The sequence below is a fragment of the Caretta caretta genome, chromosome 3, assembly GCF_965140235.1.
Source record: "Caretta caretta isolate rCarCar2 chromosome 3, rCarCar1.hap1, whole genome shotgun sequence".
In the NCBI taxonomy this organism is placed as follows: Eukaryota; Metazoa; Chordata; order Testudines; family Cheloniidae; genus Caretta; species Caretta caretta.
Genome location: NC_134208.1, coordinates 109,154,675 through 109,181,071, shown reverse-complemented (window position 1 = coordinate 109,181,071; position 26,397 = coordinate 109,154,675). Strand labels below are relative to the sequence as shown.

Below are 26,397 nucleotides of genomic sequence, written 5' to 3'. Positions count from 1 at the left end.
CTTATTTCTCCTCCATTTCCCATTTAGAGTCCTGAAGACCTTCTGCCTCCTCTATTGCTCTGCCCCAGTAGAGGCAAGAAACAGCTCTGCAATGATACTCCTGGATCCCTTCTTGCCAGTGCTCTCTCTTGATCCCCTATCAGCACAGCAATCGTAGTGCTTTGTAATCATGAGACACCTTCAGAGATCCTTGGATCTAAGCTTTTTGGGTCCAAGGGCTTCCTCCAAACCTGCTGCCCAGATTGGTACATTCATTGATCTTGTCTTAATGGCAGCACAGTGTTGTAAGGTTAGATTTGTCTTGTCTGGTTATGCCAGGCTTTTACGAGACAGGAGGCAAAGAGAGAGAGACAGGAAAGAAGTAGGAAATGTAAAATGGGAGGTAGCATAAACCTTATGTTCACATCTCAAGAGCTACTCAGACCATACCCTTGGAGATGGCAATGGCTTTTGGTTCCCTCTGATCATTCAGTCTGGTCAGAATATCCTTCAAGATCAGGAATAAAAAGGCCCAGTGGAATGATGATAAATACCTGGATCAGGCCCAGTATGTGGCGGTAGACAATGAGATAGACGCTGGTCAACAGGGTGAGAACAATTCTGCCCAGCAAGCCTCCTGCCATGTAAAGCGATTTGCCAAAGTCTACTCAGCGCCCCCCGACCCGCAATCAAAAAACCCAACAACAAAAAACAACCATCAAAACTGTCCAATCAAATTATCTTTCCTCTTCTTTTAAGATAATTATTAGATGCTATGAGAAGCAACAGATAACTGGTCTGTTGCTACAAGAATTCTGTGAGTTCAGCAGAAACCTTGAAACTCTTTTCACACTATTTATTTGACTCTTTCAAGAACAGTTTTACACAGCCTCCTGCCACCTTTCACCCAAATTGGACAAGCTACATTTCAACCAAGACCATTTAATCACAAAGGCCTGCATCATTCTCCCCCTGTCCCATTCAGATCTGTGAATTCATGGGATCCTCCACAAGTGGACCTCTCACTCCTGTACTGAAGTGGGGACTTGCCCCCACTTTTGTGAGTTCAGGTCAAAGGGATGCAGATTGGGATGGATGCACTTTGTCTACACCTTTGGTCCTACAGAATTTAGGTAGAAAAGCTAATACAACATGGGACTGCATTACCTTTTCTGCATAGAACACACCCAAAGCTCCCAGGGGTTATGGTTGCCACAACCTATTCCACATAGGAAGAGATGCATACCCTGCTCTCCCACCAAATAGAATGAGTAACTCCATGAGGAAATCTTCGTTGTGATGTTCTCCCCTGAGCATCCTCCTGTGGGGTTCTCTGGAAGTGGATAAGCGGCTAAATGACTTGCTCAAAGTCACTCTATGGGTGGTAGAATCTGTGATCCCCAATTCCAGATATTCTGCTCTGATTACCCAGACCACAGAAGGGATTTAACCCTATGACATTATATAATTAAAATATGACCAGGTACTTCATTGTTGCTACCACTGTTATATAAGTGCAACAAATCTTGTACAAAGTGTGTCAAGTAAGGAGGTCTATGGAAAACTTATAATTTGCTGAATAGGACAATCATATTTTGCATACATGTATCATTTTTGTAGCTGAAGTTAAGAATATTAACTATGTACCTGTATTTCAAAAGTTTTCTCCTGTGGCAACACCCAGAAGGTATTTAGCCAGAACATTGTGAAGGGACTATTCAAGTTGATGACTTATCAACAAACACAATGCATCATGGAAGAAGCCTATCTACACCTAATGGATTTTCATGTGAATGTTCTAGCTAGAGTATGGGTAATGGCCTCTGCTATGACTCAGCAAAGCATGCAAGGGCATGTGACTAAACCATGTGACTCCAAATTCCATCTTGTTATCTGTAATTTTCCACAAACTAGAACAATGGGTTTCCCTCCACATGGCAGAAGCTATAAAAGGCCCTAGAAACATCTCAATTTTTCCTCTTTCCCGCTCTGATCTTTGGACTATGGACTTATGCTAATGGCAGCATTCTAACTAAGGGACTAAGGACCTTGCAATTATTTGGAAGCAACCGGGGACTTATCAAACCAACAGTTTATTTCATCACTGCTTCAAGCCTGATCCAAGAACTCTTTGAAACACTAAAGCTCATATCTCTTCTATGAAACCAACCTCAAAACTATATTCATATCTGTATGTATAGTGATCTTTTAACCAATACTCTCTCTCTTTTCTTTTTAAATAATTTTAGTTTAGTTAATAAGAATTGGGAGTAAGCGTGTATTTGGGTAAGATCTCAAATAGTCATTAACTTAGGAGGTAATGTGCCTGATCCTTTGGGATTGGTAGAACTTTCTTATATGATGAATAAGATTTTCAGTAATCTCTCATCATATTTGACTTGGGTGTCTGGGTGGAAGCCCAAGGCTGGGTTGCTTTAGGGGAACTGTGTTTTGGCTTCTGGGTAACCAATAAGGTATTACAGAAGCTGTTTTGTGGCTAGCTTGGTGGATCTAAGTATTGGAATGACCACCAGCTTTGGGGATTGTCTGCCCCATTCTTTGTAGTTTGCCCTAATTAATGACAGGTTTCAGGCCTAACAAAGAAAATAACAGAACGCCAGTAGCCGTCACCTTCAGCCCCCAACTAAAACCCCTCCAACGCATTATTAAGGATCTACAACCTATCCTGAAGGATGACCCAACACTCTCACAAATCTTGGGAGACAGGCCAGTCCTTGCCTACAGACAGCCTCCCAACCCTGAAGCAAATACTCACCAGCAACCACATACCACACAACAGAACCACTAACCCAGGAACCTATCCTCGCAACAAAGCCCATTGCCAACTGTGCCCACATATCTATTCAGGGGACACCATCACAGGGCCTAATAACATTAGCCACACTATCAGAGGCTCGTTCACCTGCACATCCACCAACGTGATATATGCCATCATGTGCCAGCAATGCCCCTCTGCCATGTACATTGGTCAAACTGGACAGTCTCTACGTAAAAGAATAAATGGACACAAATCAGATGTCAAGAATTATAACATTCATAAACCAGTCGGAGAACACTTCAATCTCTCTGGTCACGCGATTACAGACATGAAAGTTGCTATATTACAACAAAAAAACTTCAAATCCAGACTCCAGCGAGAAACTGTTGAATTGGAATTCATTTGCAAATTGGATACAATTAACTTAGGCTTGAATAGAGACTGGGAGTGGCTAAGTCATTATGCAAGGTAACCTATTTCCCCTTGTTTTTTCCAACCTCCCCCCCCCCCGCAGACGTTCTTGTTAAACCCTGGATTTATGCTGGAAATGGCCCAACTTGATTATCATACACATTGTAAGGAGAGTGATCACTTTAGATAAGCTATTACCAGCAGGGGAGTGGGGTAGGAGGAGGTATTTTTTCATGCTTTGTGTGTATATAAAAAGATCTTCTACACTTTCCACAGTATGCATCCGATGAAGTGAGCTGTAGCTCATGAAAGCTTATGCTCAAATAAATTGGTTAGTCTCTAAGGTGCCACAAGTACTCCTTTTCTTTTTGCCCTAATTAAGTAACTGCAGTGTGGCCTCCCTGGGACTCCAGTCACAAACCTAAAGGCTGCACATAAAGCACTTCTACATCATACTGCTTTTCTACCTGTGTGGTTTTGTCTTTTTTTTAATGGAAGAGGGGGAAAGTGTGGTTTGATAACATGCCCTCATCGACACTACAAAATAAGGGATGACACAATACCATGATCCTTATGTGTGTGGAGTAATGGGTAGCCCTGGTCTTAAAAGAAAAAAGAAAAGAAAATATTTTCAAGTTACACATCAATAAATCAGTATATTTTTCCAAATCCAGAGACATTTTCTTTTTGTTTGAACAATCCTCTTGCAAAACCATCTTTCATATTGCAAATTCCCAAACCACAGCTGAAACACAAAACTGAAAGGAAGTGCCATAAAGAACTAAAGCTTCATCCAAATCACAGATTTGTCCTGCCATTATTGCTCCACCTTGGCAAACCAGGCAGTCATTTTCCATTCATTTAGGACTGAGTCAAGCAGGATCAATTCTGGCTTTGCTTGTCTGTATCCTGTGATGTAAAGCCATCTAATGAAGCTACAAAGTACAAAAACTGACTTCTGCCAGCAAGACCATTATAATGTTCTCCACGCTATTTTGACCTTTAGGTCAAATTGCAGGCATTCAAACAAGATGAAACCAGCAGCATATGGCAACATATTGAATAGAAATACAGCCTATGGGACTATTCCTGTGACCCACCTACATGTTATCTAATCTATTCACTTAGTACATACAAAAAACTATATTAAAAGACTGTTAAGGTTCCAAAGTCAAGCACTGAAAAGTTAGGAAATGCCAGAGCTAAGGGTGCCCGTGACACCTTAATTCAACCCCCTTGTGTGTATACATGGTGATACAATCTTTAATTACGTGATCACATATTACTTTTTCCACTGGACTCCTGCCTCATACCATGCTCCATGCAACTGGGGCCTCAGCTACTAGGAGGAGCAATTGCTAGAAAAGTCCTGCACAGCACCCATAGCCCTGGAATGAAATATGTTCACTCGCTTTGTAGACATGGCACTCACGCAGTCTGGTCAGTAAGTAGGAACTGTGAGGGGATGGAGCATGCTCAGTGCAGATGAAGTCTTGAGCGTTAGTTTGGCAGCTAAATTCCCAGCTGAACATGTGTAAGCCAAGATATTCAGAGTCTCAGAACTTTGCCAAATTTGGGTAGATTTTGTCAAGCAGAGCAAAGGGCACATCTCTGACACAAAGATACCGCCCCCCCCCCAAATTTAAAATTCCTGCTCCATAGCCTGGAGCTGCTTGAGTTTCTCAATGAAATGGTTATAAGATAATTTTTTATGACTATGGGCAAAATAAAGTATTTTCCCCAGCTCTGTTCTGAGAAATGACAACTGCTTTTGCTGAAATTTTCCAGAAAAATCAGCCTGAGGCAGATAGCTGACTTGGAAAATTTCAGCCCATTTGTTTAAAGTTTGACAAAGTTGCAGGGAAATGAAAAGTACTGGGCAAACTTAACTCATGACTTATAGGGGTCTCTAACTGCACTGCCTATAATATGGCCCCAACATAATAAAATCCGAGCCCTGCAGTGAAGGTGGTGGTAAAACAGTAGGAGGTTGGTGGAGGAAGGACAGGTGTTATAGCAATAGGTACCTGCTAACTCAGCAAGGCAGGTTGCACAGCATGGTGAAGCCAAAACATGTTTAAAAATATCGATGGAACAAATAAGTACATGCAAATACATATTTATGCTTGGAAAGATTTGATTTTTATTGGTAAATGTTGATTTCACTGCACACGTACAAACCAAAGAAATAATATTTCCAGTGATAATAATTGAAATTTACAGATAGGACAAGTAAGAAAAATGCTGCCTGAGAACTTCTTAGTGTGATTTAAAGACATTTAATTTGTGTATCTTGGCATGTGATGTTGACAATTTGTGTTGCAATGGTTATAGAGCTTTAATTTTTTCAATCTCAATGTCCACTGTCATTAAATAATGATGGTTTGACTCCCCTCCGTAATTTCTGGCAACTGTGAAAATTTAGATCAATGAAGATTAAAAAATGCTTAAACCTCATAATTTTGCACAACTATGAAAATTTAAATAGATCAAAATAGAAAAATGCTTAAAAATAAACAGTGATATTATCCATCAAAATTATAAAAAAAAAACAAATTGCCCCAAGCCTATACGCATTCAAAGTGCTACACAAACGTTAAGTAATAACTCCCCACAACAGTCTTGGGAGGGAAATATGCAGGTATTACTTACTCCATGTTGCAAATGGAGAAACTAAGGCAGCGAGGTGAAGTAGTTTGCCAAAAGCCACACAATGAATCAAGACAGAGTGGGAATTAGTACTCAGGAGTTCTGAACTCTGTGCTCATTTTTGTAGACCGTGCTGCTTCTCACTGCTAATATATAGCACATTAGGCAGTATCTTCATCGGTGGCACCCCGCCTTGAGGAGTTGCCAAAGGCTGTCTGCAATCAGTTGGAGTGAGAAAGCCACAAATAATTGCAGTATGGTCTGCCATTGTCTTGTGCTGTTCCATTCCAGCACTGTGACTCAATGCCATCACCTACTGCTGCTGCAAGATCATGCCAAGTGCATTGCAATGTGATGTCAAGATACTGTGTGGCCATTGTTTTGTGGCTCTCTACAGCTCTATTTGCCAGTGCAATTTTCCTTTTCTCATCCTGGCGTATAAAGATACAGAAATTCTTTAGCTGATCCCAAAGACAAACGACGAGCATCGTTGAGGGAGCCATCTTTAATGAAATTGAAGGCATTGGACTTTATATATTTTTCCCCGGAAACCAATAGTGGCATAAACAACAACAGATCAGCCCAAGTAAGCAACCTGTTGGCCAGGGTCAGTCTTAGGCTGAAATCCTGACTCCACTGACGTCAATGGCCAAACTCCCACTGACTTAATTGGGGCCACGATTTCACCCTTAGTTTGTATCTACATTTATGCCATAAAGAAATTTGGTGGCAAAATCAAGCTTTTTCAAGCCTGATATTGCCTGAAATGGGGAAGAGGGAATTTGAACCTGATGAACAAGAGAAACTGCTTGAAACTAGATGAACTATTCTCAGAGTGAAAACATTACACAGCATGCTGCCTATTCAGTGTCCACTTAAATTGTCAGTGGCATATGTTCTGAGCATGTTGTGCCATTTGATTTTGCTGGTTGCCAGTCTAACTTACTTACAAACAGGACAATGCAAAATGCTCTGTAATTATCTTGTCTTAGATCCAGCCGCGGAAATGTAAATCTCCAGCATGTAATCAGAGTGCTGTTTGCACACCTTCCACTACACATGGCAGACATGCTGCTGTGTGTTTTGCTGAGGCATATCAGGATTTACATTGTTTGCTCAGTGCCATTCCCACTCCCTTGCTCCTATGCTGTGATTTTCATCTTTCACTCTGCCACATAAACCTCCTACACTCTCTCCTCAATGAGAAATACCGCACTGAATGCTCACCAGTACCACTGGATATTAGGCCTATGAAAATGACTCAGGAGAATAGATTGTTCTGTGATTATTTCCCCCTGCATGAGATATGAAACATGAGGCAATATGGACTTTGTTCGCCTATCCATGTCTCTCTGGAACACCTTTCACCTTTTATCTATGTACTGGGCTGGATTCTCCTCATACTTACACCACTGAAAATCAGGAGAATCTCCAGTGAAGTCACTGGAATTACACTGGTGTAAGTGAAGAAAGAATCAGGCCCCCTGAGAAGTCAATGAAAGCTTAAGAAATCAGTGGAGCAACACTAATTTACACCAGCTGAGGATACTGACCTTCATAACAGTCCAAGTATAAGACATCTTTTCTGTGCCTTCTTCAGCAGAGTCATTTAGAAGGCTCATGCTATGGGGGAAGTGTAGGGCTATCCATGTTCCTTTGTGTCCTTTATTAAGGCAAGGTCTTTGTGAAGAGGTTTATCTTCCACTGAGCTCTTAAAAAAATGAGACATGGTAACTTTGATTCACAGAAGCAGGGAGTTCCATTGTCAGTTGGCCTTCACTGAAAATGCCTGGATCGCTGTACCCCAAAGTTTCACCCTGGATTTAATCAAATGAATGTTCTCTATGACTTTAGTATTTCTAGAGGGTTGAGCAAGAAAGAGGTGTTCCCTGAAGCCAGGAGTTCCACAGATAAGGACTATTTATTGAAAAGTCCACACTCATTTCCCTCCTGCATGCCCCAACCCTGACTAAAAGATCACAGTAACATTGGCACTGAACTGCACCAGTCTACAAATTAGACTTCTATTTCACGCACCTGACTCATACGACTTTTACCTGTGTCCAGATCATTGTTTCACACTACACAGCTGAAGAATCCAGGTCAGTATTGCTAATGATATTGTTCTAATTGCTATGGGGGGAAAAGGTAGTAAAGTAGAATTCAGTTCAATAAATTGAACTGAGCAGTGTCAGAATGACCATGTCACTGAATTCGTGACTTAAATTCATAACTTTTCTCAACACTAAAAATCATGGGCTCAGTAGAGACACTGGTTTTATGTTTCATTACAACAATCTGTAACTTACTAGTTCTCTTTTGCCCTATGACGGCAGAGTTGCTAATTGCCCATTTCATTCTGAATGGTCTCTTGCAACATGTATTTACTCCTTGTGCTTAACAATCTGTTCCACCTTATATTGCACTATGACGGATTACCTTTCCCATACCTGAATAAGAGCTCTGTGTCGCTCCAAGCTCCAAAGCGTGTTTGTTTCATCAACAGCAGTTGGTCCCAAAAAAGATATTACCTCACCTACCTCGTCTCTCTCGTTTCACTGAATCAAGATACCAGACATGGCTTTTCTTTTCCCACTGTTAACATTTCACATCGTAGTAGATGCTGAAACACTGTAGTTCTCAAAGTTACATAATATATCACAACAGTCTGGTATGAAGTGGCAAGTCAGTAGTTTGCACCTAGGCAACTTTCTACGATTTTATTTTTCTAATGTTCGCAAGGTTGATCAAGAGTGTTTGGCTAAGGTCTGTTTGGCCCCAGTATTTTACATTATTTCAGTACTCTGCTTGAGTATTATTTAAAATCTTCACCTTATTATGCAACGGAAGCCAGAGCTCACGTTGCCAGCCATTGCTTTCAATTATGTTGCAGTGCACTCACACAGTGCAGATGACTCCTATTCGTGCCTTGTTAGAGGATAAAGTGAGGCCATACTCTATGATTCGAAAGCATTTTTTGGTATTGATAACTAGACCCTTGTAATAACCCTTGTTATGAGTGGTGGTAACTAACATTGTTTCAAAGTAGATAAAAATCACCTTGCCTCATGCATGTTTTCCAGGCAGAGGAGGCTCCAGCCATTATTATTTGGCATCTGTCTTTCTGGCAGAGTGTTTTGCTCTTTTACGTACTCCTGAAAACCATAAAACCAAAACAATCAAAACTGTTTAAAACTGTAGTGTTGACTTCCAGGATTTGTTAGGCATTAGGATAGGAACCTGGAATTAATTACTGAGAAAACAACCATTTTAAGCTATCCATTCTTAGATCTCATTTTTGGCTCTGACTCATACAATGGGGTTTATGTGAGTAGTTTCTGTAGCTAAAACTTTTTTTTTTTACGGTGACAGAAAGCCGCCCCATCAACCAACCCTCCTCCTTTTTGATCCAGGCTTGGTACTGGCACTGGTGGCAAAATGTGGAGCAATAAGGAATTCCAGCAAAATTAATCAACATTATGAAGGCATTCTACCCCAACTCAAAATGCTGCATTAAAATGGAAAATGGATTGAGTAAGCCATTCAGCTTCAAGACAGATGCAAGGCAGGGGTGCGTCCTGTCTCCTTTTTAGTTTATGCTAGTCATCAACTATAGATTAAAACAATGCGACAGCGATACATATGGCCTAAAATGGAACAATTCAAGGCTATTTGATCTACGCTTTGCTGACAACATCGCTCTTATCAGTGAAGATGCCAACGGTCTACAAAAAAGCACAAACCAAGTAAAAGAAGTAATGGAGAAGACAGGTTTGAGATACAATGCAAATAAATGTAAAGTCATGTTAATGGGGACTACAGGGACAGAAATCAAAATTGAAGAAGAGAAATTGGAGAAGGTGAACAATTTTCTGTATCTTGGAAGTACCATCAGCCAAGATGGTACTAGTTCCAAGGAAATAAGAAGAAGGATCAGGAAGGCAAACTCTGCATTTGGAAGACTCAAAAACATCTGGCAACTCAAAAACATTTCCCTCAAGACAAAACTGAATATGTACAAAGCAACTGTTATCACCATCACAACATATAGCAATGAGACTGTCAAGGTTCCTTCCCCACTCTGAACTCTAGGATACAGATGTGGGGACCTGCATGAAAGACCCCCTGAGCTTATTCTTACCAGCTTAGGTTAAAAACTTCCCCAAGGTACAAACTTTGCCTTGTCCTTGAACTGTATGGTGCCACCGCCAAGCATTTTAAACAAAGAACAGGGAAAGAGCCTACTTGGAGACGTCTTCCCTCAAAATATCCCCCCAAGCCCTACACCTCCTTTCCTGGGGAAGGCTTGATAATAATCCTCACCAATTGGTACAGGTGAACACAGACCCAAATCCTTGGATCTTAAGAACAATGAAAAATCAATCAGGTTCTTAAAGAAGAATTTTATTTAAAGAAAGGGTAAAAGAATCACCTCTGTAAAATCAGGATGGTAAATACTTTATAGGATAATCAGATTCTAAACATAGAGAATCCCTCTAGGCAAAACCTTAAGATACAAAAAGACACAAAAACAGGAATATACATTCCCTCCAGCACAGCTTATTTTACAAGCCATTAAACAAAAGAAAATCTAACGCATTTTCTAGCTAGATTACTGACTAACTTTACAGGAATTGGAAGGCTTGAATTTCTGATCTGTTCCCGGCAAAAGCATCGCACAGACAGCCCAAACCCTTTGTTCCCCTGCCTCCGATTTGAAAGAATCTTGTCCCCTCATTGGCCATTTTGGGTCAGGTGCCAGCGGGGTTACCTTAGCTTCTTAACCCTTTACAGGTGAAAGGATTTTGCCTCTGGCCAGGAGGGATTTTATTGCACTGTATACAGAAAGGTGGTTACTCTTTCCTTTATATGTATGACAGAGACATGGCAACTTACCAAGAAAGATACACAAAAGCTGGATGCATTTCATCACAAATGTCTGAGAAGAATATTGGGAATAATATATGGAGATAGAAAGATGAATGAAGAAGTCAGAAAAATGACTGGACAAGGCACCCTCTCATAAATAAACTAGAAAAGACGACATCAGTGGCGGGGACATGTGCTGAGAATGGAAAAGGAACACTTACCAAATACCGCCCTTGAATGGAAGCCAGAAAATGCATGAAGAAAGAGAGGAAGACTACGAATAACATGGAAACGAACAGTTCTGAATGACATCAAGCACCTCAACATGAAATGGGAAGATTTGGGGAGAAGGGCAGTTGACAGGCAAGGATGGCAAATGTGGGTAGCCCAATGTGCAGCAAAGCATGGGATGGACTAAGGTCTAAGGTAAGGTCTCATGCAATGGGGCTTTAGAATTATTATTTATTCTTTCAACTTTTATTTATTAAAGTTCGTAAAGCACTTGGAAATCCTCACATGAAAAGAACTATACAGATGTTCACAGTAAATTCTTAAAAAGTAGTATTATTTGCAATTACATAATTGTACAATCTATACCATTTCCTCTATTGCTTGTTCATAGTCCTGCTAATGTTCACCTGTAGGAAAGGAGAAAACTATAGTTCTGCTGACCGGGCTCTTTTAAGGGATGATCCAAAGCTCACTGAAGTGAATGGAAAGACCCCAATTGATGTCACTGGGTTTGGATCAGGCCCTGATAGCTTTTACTTGGAAAAAACATGAATACTGAGTTCCTTCTCCTACATCTGGGATCTTCCTTTGTCACTAAAGGGCTTCAGAATTTTCAGAATACATATAACTTTCACTGCCTTTCAATGGGGACTGAAACTTGTCATCTCTGTGTTTCAGTGCCCTCATCTGTAAACTGGGGATAATCATGCTTACCTCCTTTGTAAAGCATTTTGAGATCTATTGATAAAAACCACTGTCTAAGTGTGAGGTGATATTATTTTATTATTAATTATTATTATTATATAATGATGAGGGCTCATATTATAGACCAATTTCAGGTCTGCAGAATTAAAGCCACTACTTATAACCTTAGCCATAAAATGTCAGTCTCCTTCCTCAGTTTGGTATAAGGATTTATTTAGCACACACTTCAGATCTGTTGAGTCTGTCCCTTTTTGGTGAGTGATAATCCTAACATAATTTTCCTGCCTTAAAGAAGCACTTTCGACTTGTCCATTCAATGTCACATCTGTAAAATATAACAGGACATGGACAGAAAATACAAAACAGCATTGGCTACCAAGTACAATGTCATCCATTACACACCATTTGATTTTATGTATTGTACATAGGATTTTACCAGTCAAAATTTCACAAATGGAAGAATTATTTATAGTGATTGAGAGTAATAGAGCATGGTTTTCTATGGGTTCCTGAGAACTGACCACTACAGTTATGTTGGAATTCAAATGAAAACATAAAATGAACCAAATAGTGATATGATTTTAAGATTTGATATCTCAAAACCAGCCAAACTTAGAAATGAATGCTTTGTTTCACTGGAAATCTGGCATCCTCAGATTTCCAGTGGCATGAAATGTTCACTTATAGTCTTGATGATTTGGTAATTATTGGTTTTTCAGGTTGTCACTGGATCCTTTGGTCAACCATTGGGTTTCAATACATGATCCAAGATTGAATATAGAAAGCCCCAGATCTTGGACCAAAGTAATTTTTAATCTCTACAAATTTTAGAAAAATACATTCTAAGTATAGTAATAATGTTTAGTTCTTGTCTAACATTTCTCATCAGTAGATCTCAAAGGATTTGTCACTGCAGCAACTAGACACCAGCAGCTGACCCATGGCAGCTGACTCAGGTTTGCAGAACTCAGGCTGCGGGGCTGTTTCATTGCTGTGTAGACTTCCAGACTCAGGCTGCAGCCTGAGTTCTGGGACCCTCCCACATCACAGGGTCCTTCAGCCCAAGTTGGCTCACATGGGCCAGCCATGGGTTTTTCTTTGCAGTGGAGATGTACCCAAAGTGCTTGACAAAGGAGTTCAGTATCATTATCCACATTTTACAAATGGTGAAACTGATGAGACTCAGAGATGATAAGTTTCACACCCATTGAAAAGCAGAGAGAGTTATGATTTTGAGGGCAATCTCATGATTTTTTGGACTCTGACTCATGATTTTTGAACCTCTGAGGCTGATAATACTGCCTCATGCTATTCTTAAAAGCATATTTTGAGTAAGTCCCATATTTGCCCCATCTTTAAGTAATTCTGGTGGAGAATATTCTTCAGTTTCTAGGTGCTGTTTCTCTATGGTATGTCATTGTATAGTCATTTATACCTTTAAAAATGGTCCAGATTCTCAGTGCTTAAATATCATCTAAATATTTCAAACATCCATCACTGAGAAAAGAACGAAACCAAAAATAATGCTAGCCATTGTTTTTGTGGGACCCATAACACTAAAATGTGAGCTGAAATCTTTTTGTCGACTGTAGTAGTAGTTAACGCAAAACAAACAAAGAATACATGAAAAATACCTTAGAGGGCTATCTAGCCTGATTAAAGGGTCAAATGCACCATGGAAAATATAAAACTCTCAGGGGAAGATTCTATGCTCCGCCTCTTAGAGGTACAGTATGGAGCTCACAGCCAAGAGTGAGGGAAGGCTATGGTAGTTTTAAGCCACCTTTGCAACCTCTTGTTTTGGGATGCTCCTAGGGCTGGAGAGACCCTCAGCATGTTAGACAGCCACGGGGGTCTGTCTTTATTACAACAGACACCCTGGGCTGCCTTACAGGCTGCAGTATTACTCAGAATATCTGCAGCCCTGTGTGCTCGATCCATGCCCAAAACATGCCCTTCAAACCCTCAGCCCTGTCCCTTGCACACTCCCTAGGCCAAACCTTATGAAGGGGTACTATGGGGGGGGGTCTAGGCCCTGAGTCCTTCTAATGGAGGCCTCATGACCCTGCTGCACCCCACCCCAAAAAGGACAGTGGAGAGAGTTCTCCAAGTGGCCTAGAGTGGCAGCGTGGGATGCAGCCAATCAGAGAGAGGCTGCAGAGAGCAGCCAATCAGGGCCCAACAGGCGAATATAAGAAGAGCTGCAGGGCTAGAGGGAGATCAGTTCCCTGTTGGAGTTGGGGGAGTGTGGATGGGCTGGCTAAGGGAGCAACAGGCCCTTGGATAGAGCAGTGCTGGCAGAGACCAAGGGAATGTGAAGGTGCTCTTGGCTGGCTTCTGGGGCTCAACCAGGACAAGGCCCTGAGGTAAGGGTGAAGAATGAGCTGGGGTTGAGGGGAAGTGGTGCAGGGAATCATAGCAGTGACAGTTTAACTAAAGGGATGTGGTGGATGACTACTATCTATAGGATCCCTGGACTGGGATGTGGAGTAGAGGGCAGGCCTGGGTTCTTCCCTTAGCCACTGAAAGAATTTGATGCCTAAAGACTGGACTTTAATGCACCCCAGAAGGAAAACTGAACTCTTTTTAGTAGTGTAGGAGGAGAGCTAGGCCCAGAGAGGCAAAGAGTTTCTGGGGAGGGAGCCCCCACACCAGAGCTGGGACTGCTTGAACAGCTGGGACAATTTGAGAGTGCTGAGAAGTGGCTGGGGGGGAGAGAGTTCAAACCAGAGTACTGTGATAGGCCCTATTGGACTGATTAAGCCCAGGGATAGGGCTGCAGTTAAAAAGATGTTACAGAGGGCACTGAGGTAGGCCCCCTGCTGGACTTCTTACCCCAGAAGAGGCTTTTATTTCACATACAGATTATGTGGGACTCAGCCACAGGGACTCACCACGCAAAGCATGTGGGTACATGCACTGAGACAGGGGTGCTTGTGAGAGGTGAGTGTGACCCCGTTACAGGTCCTCAAAGGGCAGCTTTTAATCTGTGTTCTGAGGTGCCTATGCTAGGAGAAGCCTTCCCTAAATGAGTATGGGGCTTTTAGGAACCCTTTTTGACACTCTTGCTCTTTTACCTGGTGTAAAGGGGCTGGAGCAGGTAAGGATCTTGGCCCCCAAATATGTCCTTGAGCAATACCCATCCAGAGGAAATATTTCTCATTGGCCCAACTGAAGGGCTTGTAGCTTATGCCTTGAAAAATAAGGACTGGTAGCTTTTGAGATATTATCCTAGCTAATGTAACTGCATAGGCTATTCATGGAAATGTCTAATTTTTTTTTAAACTTACTAAATGATTTGTTCCTATTACATGAAGGACTCAGTTCCCCAGGCTAGTCAGTCATTGTGTGTAATCCTGCTTTTCAGTTTGTAATCAGGGTCTGAATGAGTGATGCACTGAGGGGGAAAAGACTTCAAGAGCAGACTGTTTTTGCATAGACATGCCTATTCTGCCGAGGTGTTTGGCAAACAGACAGATTTTGCCACAATGCACTTTGAATGTGAGGGAATGAAATGATTTTATCCTTATTGTATGAGTAAAGGGCAGTAGAACTGTACTTAGCCTGTCCTGGTTGAGTGGGGGTTACCCTGAACTGAACTTGCTAATCAGGGGGTAGGCATCCCATTTCACCATCAGTGGGATCTGGTATTTCTATCTGATGTGGGTGTTAGCAAAAGGGTTCTTGAAACTATTTAATCCTCCCTTCTCCAATGTTTAAAGGCAGCACTGGCTGGAGTCACTTGCTTTCTGTTCAGTGGCCACTGCAGCTGATATCGCTGATGGATGAAGTATTGTGGTGAAAGGCAATGGAGACAGCAGCATAGAAGTTCCCTAGTGAAATCACTAAGAGCTGGGCTAAGTGGGTGAAACTCGGAATGTGTCATTGCGGAAGCGGCAGTATGCAGCCATGATTACAGCAAAGATAACAGGGAGCCAGCTGCAGGGGTGCCTTTGCATTGCTTGATTTTTCTCCCCAGCTCCCTTCAAGGGCAGGAGGTGGACCCATGTGAATACACCTCTGGGCCTTTCCTGACTAAGGACAACTAAGTGGGATAAAGGGGAGTGATGTGTTAAAGGGACACACATCTGTCAGATTTTCACATGGCCAGGTGGGAAACTGAGGGAAAGAACACTGCCCAGTGTAGGGTGGGATGGGTGTTTGCTATGGCTACATGCTTCTGACTGTGGTCGTGGTGCTTTTCCCAAATGAATAGGGGGTTCCCTTTTAATAAAATCATCCTTTTGATGCACACCCATTCAATGCTTGTGAATGGGAAAGTATTGCGCCTCAGAGGTGCCTGGGATGCTGTTTAGCTTTCCCCAGATTACTGGGTGGGGCTTGAGCCAGTTCCATTTCTTGCTGTTAAGAAGAATCCTGAGGTATTGAACCCAGGACATACTCCTTTGCTGAGGTGATCAACTTTGGCTGTTCTGATTTAAAATTCATTTAAGTCTTGGATGCTGGTGGGATAATGAAATGTTATCCTTAGTGTATGATTAAAGGGAAGCAGAACTGTACTTTATATGACCTAATAGAGTAGTCACCACAATGTAAATATCACTGAGAGATGCAGCATCAAAACGCCCCCTGCTGCAGAAAATTCTAGCGCTGTGATCACTGATAACTGAGCTAGGTGGTCATGATGCTGTAGGACTAGACAAAACCGAGGATGCAGAAGGTATTGTGGTGACAGCAGCATTACAATAGTGGATGAGGCATCATTTGTCTTCCTCCCCTCCATCTGGGGCTGGAGGTGACTCCACCTGAACACACACAGCTGGACTCTGAGACTTCACTAACTTTGGACAACAAAGTGCAGCAGAGAGAAAGGGATTTGGAATGGTGTGTTACAGGAACTTTTGTCTGTGGGACTTTCACACCACAAGGGGAAATATTGAGGCAAAGGACACTGCCCCAAGATAGTGTGTGGCAGGAGTTTTACTTATTGTTTGCTTCCTTTTGAGCTATCACTGCACTGTTTTCTCAAATTAATGTAGTAGTCCCTCTTATCTTTAACAGAACTTTTATATCCACAGACTAAGTGCATGTGAGTAGGGAAGTATGGACTATTGGAGATGTCCATGAGTAGTGGTTAATTTCCCCAGATTTCTGGGTGGGGCCTTGAGTTGGTGTTGTTAATTTTAACAACCCCTAGATATTGAACCCAGCCCTTGTTACTGCCAGCACCACCTGGTAGAAGGTTTCCACGCATAAAGCAAGTGGCTTTTTTTTAAACAATTCAAATCTTCAAAAAGCTTGAACGGGCTTTGAATTCCAATGTGATTCCCATATTAAAAGCTGCAAAATCCTTCAATTACCTTCTTCATGCTCTGGTGGTTATTTGCCTCCTAGGCCCCCTGCTTTCATAAGAGGCCTGTTCTGCTGTCCAAACTTCAGCTAGTGTCAGCACTGCCATATCACATGAAGTGAGCTGGACAGCCTGCCCTCCATTCCTTTGACTCTTCTAAAGGCATCCCAGCCATACCTTTTCCCCATCCCCAGTATGTGGAATGTCACTCATGTTTGCAAGACCAGACACCCTCCAGTGTACATGCTCAGTGACAATATTGTCAGTCACAAGAGATCTCAGGTGTTGCTTGACAGAACCAGACAATCTATTGACATCCTTCAAGACTGGAACATATGGTGCTATGGCAGTGTCAGCAAACTTTCTAACATGTGAACAAATACACTGCCATTTGAAGAAATGGGCACGCAAACAAGTTTTTTTTAGTATTATGGTCTCTGTATGTGACATTCCCAGCTGTGATCATTATAGTATCCTTGAAACTGTACTGAGGACAAGGGGTGGGGGTATAGAAAGAAGGCAGTTTAGCTATGCTGGAAATCATACCTCCTGCATATGGAGTCTAGGAAGGTAGAAACACTCACCTGCTTGAGCACTAACTTACCACCACCATTTTTAACACCAGGCACTTGGGAGTGAATGTACAGCTCTAAAAACTGTCACCATGGTCTTAACATCATGTTTTCAGATGTTTCTGTAGTGTGTGCATGGGGCTCATTTGGCTAGTCATGACTGATGTGGGGAAATCCCAGGTTCAAGGCACCAGTTTGGTGCCTTTGTTCCTTTCTGCAAGATCTTTGAATTTATTTTCCCCATCTCTATTGCTTGCTTTCAAAATTATGTAGTATGTCGATGTAAAGTTCCATTCTCCTTGGATTTTTTTAAAGCTTCAAAACATGAAGGCAAAAGTAGCCACATAACTAAACAGTTTGGACTACTTTTACTACCCCAGGCAGTAGTGCAAAAGCAGCATATAGTCCTATAAAAAGCTCTCAATGGAAGGAATGTACAGTCTATCTAGTCTGGTATCCTGCCTCAAGCTGTGGCAACTTCCTTATTTCAGAGGAATGTGAATCTCCACACAATGGACCTATTTCCTGAGGCAAAAGACTTTCCCAAGAAACTGTGGATACCTCAAAGGGCCAGGGTAAGAGTTATTGAATATGACAACCTATGACACTCACAATTACTCCATGAGCTCAAGTGACAGACATCTGTGTGGTGGATCTAAAGGTTACAACCTTGCTGATGAAACCCTTCCAGCAACCTGGGTTTTTCCCTTCAAGTTCCAGGCAGGCTGCTACAGTGAGTATACTGTAATGGACAAAAGTGTAGTTTGACTAATCTATTGCCTCATTGTTTCCTTCTCATTGAAAATTATTGCCCCTATTTTCACAGAAGAAACTACTTTGATTTTTTTAATAGCCCTTCCCCTTTCATGAAAGGTGATATGCCAAATGATTAAGTCCTTACTTTAATAAAATTTGAATAACTCATTGAGTCTTCCCAGCCTTTGCTCAGGCAAAACACTGATACAAATTTTTAGGATTTGTCCTGGACTATATATCTTCAGAGATGTTATACTTTGGACTCTATATTTTTTAAAATGGGTTAGATTATCTACTTACAGAAGAACAGTCCCAAATAGCCAATATTTTAAAGTTGCTTCAATGAGAACTGGATTCACTTGTTAAGAATGGCTCTAGTCAAGTACTTTTTGGTTTGCCAACCTACTTCCCTTAGGGGATGGGGAGAAAGAAATAATTCCAAACACATATCTAAAATGAGATGTGTTGGAGTATTTCCACACCCAGTTTGTTATGCCACTAATGACGAAGAGACCATGGAGCTCTTGAAAGCCTGTTTAACTCACATTTGTTCACCTACTCAAGGCTATATCTTTGCCCAAAAAACAAATGAGCAAACAAAAAACACACTTCCCCCCCCCCCCCGTCTTTTGCTTTGGTTGACATATAGGTTTTATAATTTAATTTCCTTTTGGAAAGGCATAATTAGGATTAGTACAGAGCTATGACAGCCTAACATTGTGAAGGCAAGTTTGTATTTTAGCCTGGTAGTTAGTGTATTATAGGTGAGTCTTCATAGCACAAACAATACTTGTTGACTTTTTGCAATGAGATCAAGAATTTAGTGGACCTGGAGACAAAACTGGTTTTTCTCCTTTCTTAGAGGAGAGGGTAAAATAGTAAAGATTTTCCACTAGAACTTATGTTGCCCTTGAATATCTAATATGGATGCCATAAATGAAATGGTGGTTTTAAGAATGAGGCACTCAAAGCTTTTTACAGAGCTCTCTGCCTAAAATGTCTTTTTAACTGAGACTGGACATCCTTCAGAGTCAAGGCTTTCTTTGTACTTGATTGTAGCTCATATCTTCCTGATGACAGGACAATTTTGCTCAGAGCTACTCAGCCACAAGTGGTATAATAGAGGGCTTCACAACTATATCAAATGTAATAAGCTGTCACGTAATCATGTTTAAGCCACTGTGTAAAAAAATCCAGATATTGAGCTAAATGAAAGGAAGGAATACAGCTTATAGTTGTCTTCTCTACATGCCCTGCTTTCACCTACTCAAGCCAAAAAGATCTTCCTGAAAAGCCCTCTTCAACTCCAGATAAAACTCCTATTCTCTTGTACATATTTAACCTGAAGGCCCAGCCCCTGGGAATGTATTCATTTTTAGGTGGGTTGCCTGGTTGCTTTGAGTTAATCCACTTGTAAAATATATTCTTGCTAAAGAGTAGCATATGCCATACTGCCCAATCTTATGTTTAAGATCTTATTCAGAACTGGTACATATGGGGGGATAGAAGGATATATTGTGGGGTCTGTCAAGGGTCCTTCCCCACTCTGAACTCTAGGGTACAGATGTGGGGACCTGCATGAAAAAACCCCTAAGCTTATTTTTACCAGCTTAGGTTAAAACTTCCCAAGGTACAAACTATTTTACCTTTTGCCCCTGGACTTTATTGCTGCCACCACCAAGCGTCTAACAAATATATAACAGGGAAAGAGCCTGCTTGGAAACTTCTTCCCCCCCCCAAAATCCTCCCAAACTCTACACCCCCTTTCCTGGGGAAGGCTTGATAAAAATCCTCACCAGTTTGCATAGGTGAACACAGACCCAAACCCCTAGATCTTAAGAACAATGAAAAAGCAATCAGGTTCTTCAAAGAATTTTAATTGAAGAAAAAGTAAAAATCACCTCTGTAAAATCAGGATGGCAAATACCTTACAGGGTAATCAGATTCAAAACCTAGAGAATCCCTCTAGGCAAAACCTTAAGTTACAAAGACACAAACAGGAATATAAATTCCATTCAGCACAACTCATTTTATCAGCCATTTAAACAAAACAGAATCTAAGGCATATCTAATTAGATTGCTTATTAACCCTTTACAGGAGTTCTGACCTGCATTCCTGCTCTGGACCCAGCAAAGGCAACACACAGAGAACCCTTTGTTTCCCCCACCTCCAGCTTTGAAAGTATCTTGTTTCCTCATTGGTCCTTTTGGTCAGGTGCCAGCGAGGTTGTCTTAGCTTCTTAACCCTTTACAGGTGAAAGGGTTTTTCCTCTGGCCAGGAGGGATTTAAAGGTGTTTACCCTTCCCTTTATATTTATGACAGGGTCAAGAACTGAATTTCCTGTGTCTTCTGGGTTTAAATGCTGAGTTTACACAGATATCAGTGTAGTTTTGCATGACTTCTCAAGTCATGCAAGACACCTCTCCTGAAAGGAAGGAAAAAAATAAATCCATATCAGTCTCTCCAGTAGCTGCTCTTCATTCCCACTTTCTCACTCTTAACTCTATACCCAACTTTCACTTTCCATTCCACTCTCCCCTCTTTCTGTTTAGTCATTGCACTTGGCATCTAAATGGCAATTAAGGCATTAGTTGCTATATTTGATGCTAAAAAGTAAATATTTAACCATGTCACAATATGTACTAAATCAACACAGATTTCCTCTTTGTGATGGCTCTCAGGGTATCAGGACTTGTGAGTCACCTTATTATCACTCTGCTTCCAGTGAGAGGGAAACTTGCTGGTGCTTAATTGGGTGTCAGGTCCCTGACAACCCCAGCTTGTTAGCCACCCCAGCACTTACCACTGGGCCATGCCAGCCCTTTCTTTGCCTTGCAGGTTAACAAGAGGTGCACCCCAGACTCAAGCCCCTTAGAAGGGTTTGCCTGTAGTGTCCAGCCCCTTATCCACTGAACACTCTCAAACACCAGGTCTGCTATCCCCAAAGGAACAATGTACACAACAGCTTGAATGATTCAACTCAGGATGCACTCCTTGTATAAAACCACAGCACTGAGATATAGTTACAGTGAAAACAACATGACTTTTATTACCCAAGATTTGAGATTCAAGAGAAAGTGAGTAAAGATAATGGAAACAACAAAAGAGTTCCATATAAAACACAATCATGAGGTGATTTCTAGAAACTAAACTTAACAAGCCAACCTTCAGCCTACAGTTTCTCAGCCTAAAGTTTCTAACCCCAAATGTCCTTTGCAGCATTCAATCAAGGCTGCTTGAGATCCTGTTTTCAGGAATGTAAATGTGCTGTTTAATTCCTAGGTGCAGGATAAGGGGGCATCTTCTTTCCCTCTTACTTCCACCCCCCCCCACGAAAGTGCACTGTCTTTGTAGATGGTCAGGCTAGCCCCCATGGCTTCCCCCCCATGTACTCCTTTCCTGTTGACTCCATATGCAAATGGGGCTTCCACTTGTGTTACAGTTGCTTAATTGTCATTTGGACAGAGCTACACATCTTACCTCCAGTCTGGAAGAAAACCCTTTTTCCCTCTTTGGTTGATGACAAACTTTAAAACCTATTTTCAGTACATATACCCAACTTCTTAGATATTATCCATCCATCTTGCAACAATTATGAGGATTAGTATGGCATAGTCTTTTATTAAAGACTTTCTAATAATGACATTCTTTGATAGCTAGAATATACATACCAGACTTGGGAGATATCTGTAACTTCTATGCACCTCCCCCCAGCCTCTTTGCCAGCTGGCATGGTCACACTATTCTTTCAGTGTAAATTATAGTCAGATGAAATCAAAGTTAGAAGGCAATTATTACATTTTAGTGTCTACCACTGTCCCAACCCTTTTCTTGCATTTTGTTGAACCTCTGTCTATGAGCATTAGCAAATTGCAATTTGCTAATCCGCACACCTGATTTTAGTAAGCCTCCTTGAATAATTCTCCCTAGACACTTATCTCTAGCCAGAGTTTTAAATGGTCAAATATTTAATGACCTGACAGTTTTCTCCTGCATTGGTGTGAATTTTTATTTACTGCCAGGCCCTACTGGCTTATAGAGCCAGTGGCTTGAATCATTATAGTCATGTTGCCAGTAAGTGGCACACTGTGTTTTGATTGGCAAAGGCACTAAGGCGTACCAACTGTGAATGACTTTTCTCTAGCAAAGAGTGTGCAGGACAATTAAAAATAAAACCAGAAAAGCTAGTTTGGGGAGAGATAAGGAAAGGGGGAAAAATACTGAAGAAATCTGAGTCCAAAACTCCATAGCTTCTAAATGTAAGCAAGTTTCAGATCACCCTATAAATAAGATATTCAAGAGAAGGTTTATGTGAACCTGAATGAGGATTTGAGACTACCTCCTACTGGTTAGTCATATTACATTAAATTTTAATACAAGACTTTTCTCAAGGAAAAGCATCAGTTTGCCAGCTCAGAACTGTTGGTAGCCCAGTAAGAATATTGAGTTAAATGGAAATGTCTATAGCATTGTTACCACACTGCTGCTGTAATTGCAAAGAGTCAAGGAATTAGAAGTTGAGAAAACAAGACCCATTAGATCATTTATGACGCTATGATCAAAAAAGCTAATGCAATCCTTGGCTGCATAAACAGGAATCTCTAATAGGAGCAGAGTTTATTTTACCTCTGTATTTCGCACTCATGTGACTGCTGCTGGAATACCACATCCAGTTCTGGTGTCAATAATTTAAGTGATGTTGATAAATTGGAGATGGTTCAGAGAAGAGCCATGAGAATGTTTAAAGGATTATAAAACAGTCCTTATAGTGAGACTCAAGGAGCTCAGTCTATTTAGTTTACAAAGAGAAGGTTGATTACAATCTAAGTACCTATCTGGGAAACAAATATATTTGATAATGAGCTCTTCAGTCTAGTTATAACAATCAAATGCTTAGAAGTTGAAGCTACACTAATTCAGACTGGAAATAAGGCATACCTTTTAACCAAAGGGTAACTAACCATTGAACAACTAACCAACAGGTGTGATTTCTCCATCACAGACAGTTTTAAAATTTGGATGCTTTTCTAAAAGAGATGCTCTAGGAATCTTGCGGAATTTCTATTGCGTGGTCACAAAGGTCCTTCTGGCCTTGGAATCTGTGAATCTAATCCATTCTGCTGCTGGTCCATGATTATTCCCCATAGAATATTTTCTAGCAATTTATATGTCCTAGTTTTAAACCACATCTAGGAAGAATTTGTCTGCCCCTCCCCCCCACTTTGGCAAGTGATGGTCATACAGAGAGCCAACCTTAATTATTTAAAAAACCTTAATCCTGTTTGGGATACCCAGTTTTCTCCTCAGTGTCCCAAAGCTCTATCTAATTTTAAATATCAGAGCTGCTTTCACACTTCACCCTTAAGTTTAATCATTTTTGGCATCTTGTTCTTGCAGGGCCAATTCTTGTAGGGCTCTCCTACTGGTGATGACAGTACCACTAGGCCAGGGCAATGGCTGTAGCAGTTTGGAGCCATGTGAAAGTACTATCTAGTAGGGCATAGGTGGCAAGGAACAATGTATTTGTGGTGCAGAGCAGGAGGAAGCTGAAAGACAGAAGGCTATTTCTTGAAGGTTATATCAAGGGGTGGACACTGTAAAAACTAGCAAAAGAAGCACTGGAAGGCCTATTTCCCCTGATAGCATCTCATTACTCCAAGTTATGTACTTGTTTATCACCTAAAATGTTTCAATCCTCTAAATACTTGCCCACACTTTATCAGCCAGGCTATATTAATCTTTCCTCTTATTGTAAGTTGTTCCCTCCAGACCAATTTGGTATGATTACTTGACTCTTTCTTCAATTTGCCAATAACCTTCTAGTATTGTGGTGTCCAAAAATGAATGCAGTAATCAAAGTGCAGTCACCACCACTCCTACACCTGCTTTGAAATGTCTATGCATGATCAGCTCAAACTGCAGGGCCTATTTCTTTTACTTGCCCTTTGAAGATAGATAGGTGGGTTGAGGTAGACCTGTGGGGCTGTTAGTATTTGAAGACATCTTTCTGTTTGATAGAAGGGGTCAGCTGATTGGACTGCATTTTGGCTTTGCAATTTTAAGTCACTGGTAGGATGCTCACCCCCAGGGAATTATGCACAGAAAAAAAAACAAGTTGCACAAGCAACATCAACATTCTTCAAAAGTAAATATATTTTACAAACTAAAAATAAAAATATTTGAGCCTTCTCTAGAAATATATGCAGGTATTTTGTATTTAGCACATTTTATCACAATCTACTGTAGTGCTTTATCATTCCTGGTCCAAAAAAAAGGACCCAGCATGTGTGATTACTTTAAAACTAAAGTTATGGATTGTTTGAGATTAGTTTTTATAATTTTCAGCAAAATCACCTTTTTCTGCATTAAATTAGATCTTTTCCAAGTGCAAAACAATTCAAAAGAATTCTTTGAGTCATTATGGTATCTCAAGTATTGTGAAATGTTGTAATTGTTGTGCAGCTGTCTTGGATTCTTTGCTCATACTGATTATCAAAATACTAGCACAGTAAGTAAAGTAAAATAAAACATCAGTAAGACTAAACAAATGGATTTTTTGTTAAAGTTGTCTTAAATTTCAAGATTGAAATAAAGGAACACCAGCTCTTTCAGCTGGTCTTCCAAAAGAGTGCTTCCAGTTGGAGAGCACAAGATTATACAGTGAGTTGTTGCACGCAGCATCACCTGTTACACCAGTGATGTATCTGAAAGCTAATGTTTTCAAATTCAGAAGATAGTTGGCGGTTGATGACCAAAACATGGCAATGTCAATTTCCCCTGAGTGTAGATCATGTCAGGGGTGCCACCTTCCCAGTACATAAAGTAAACTCCTTTGCTGAAATATCAATGACATAAATTGAAGTATAATCCTCCTTGACATGAGACATTACAAAAACTCTTCTGACATTACTCATTTCAGGAATTTAATTGCAGGCTGCTTACTCTCAGTATCACTGATGTACTTCAGATTTTCAACTGAATTGTCAACAGCTGAAGGAAACAGGTGCACCAACTTGCTACTTTGATCAGTTGTTACATTGTTGATATCTATAGCCTGAGAAACCTTTGAGTGGTTTCCTCCAAATCCAGAATGTGTTTCAAGGAAAAACAGCAGTTCTTCTATTTTCTCAAAAGCAAAGAGTGCACTGTCTCTGGCTTTCAAATGTAGCAATTAGGTCAATAATTGGCTTGCACATTTCATGCATAAAATGCAACACTATCTTCAGTATTAAACATAGAGTGCTGTCAGATGAAACCCATTCTTTCAAGTTCTCCCAACAAATGTGGTGCAAAGTTGCCACACACACCTATTCTTTAACAAAACCAACAATAATATTGAAAGTGCATTTTATGGTACTGAACAGCAGCAAACCAGCTGTTCCATCTAGTTGCTACTGGATATGGTGCCATTGTTGCACTAGGAACTTATCTGGTAATTATGTACCTTATCTTCCTGCCCCCTGCCATATAGAACATTTGAGAGCTTCCACCAGTGCATTGACATCCTCAAATGGCTTACAAAACCTTCCCCCACCAGACTGTGTGCAACCCATGTTACATGGATGCTACTGGGGAAACAGTCCAGACAGTACAGTTTTGTAAGCTTTTTTCATGTAGGCAGCATTATCTGTCAAAGACAACCACATTATTGTAGGCAATTTCATAACTGCACAGTCTGTATGACTGAGACACAGTGCTGTGACTTGTTTTCTGCATGAAGTGTCAGCAAGAAAGGAGGATATCTTCTCAGCACAATCTTTCGCCAGTGGCATAAGTAAAATGTTAAGTGCATAGCAGTCCTCATTGTCAGTCCTTGAAATGACTGACACGTAGCTATTCTTCACTTTGTCCTTACGTTTATTTCTCTGACATCAGTAAGATATGCATCTAGAAGCTGGTAACCTGGACTTGCACCACCATTCTTGACTCTGTTGTTTAGAAACTGGTGTATGAAAGGATGGTCCATTTTAGATAATGGTATATTTGCAATGGCACAAGTTATGACCCAGTCATGGACAACATCCAACCACTCATGTGCTATTGTGGTTGTCTTGAAACACACTGAAGTGTAAACTGCATTTTTGTTTTTCCCGGAGATGCAATTTTTCTCTTTAAATGCCTCTGACTTGGTGAG

The 26,397-nt window shown here is 40.9% G+C and overlaps 1 long non-coding RNA gene across 2 annotated transcripts in view; it reads left to right on the top strand.

The window, feature by feature from the left end:
* Positions 1-13,869: 13,869 nt before the first annotated feature.
* LOC125634107 (uncharacterized) overlaps positions 13,870-26,397 on the top strand; it is a 65,238-nt gene continuing 52,710 nt past the window's right edge. For both annotated transcript variants that reach the window (XR_007355800.2, XR_007355797.2), the window contains exon 1: positions 13,870-13,989. This is a non-coding gene — a long non-coding RNA (uncharacterized LOC125634107). The remainder of the gene's footprint in view (positions 13,990-26,397) is intronic.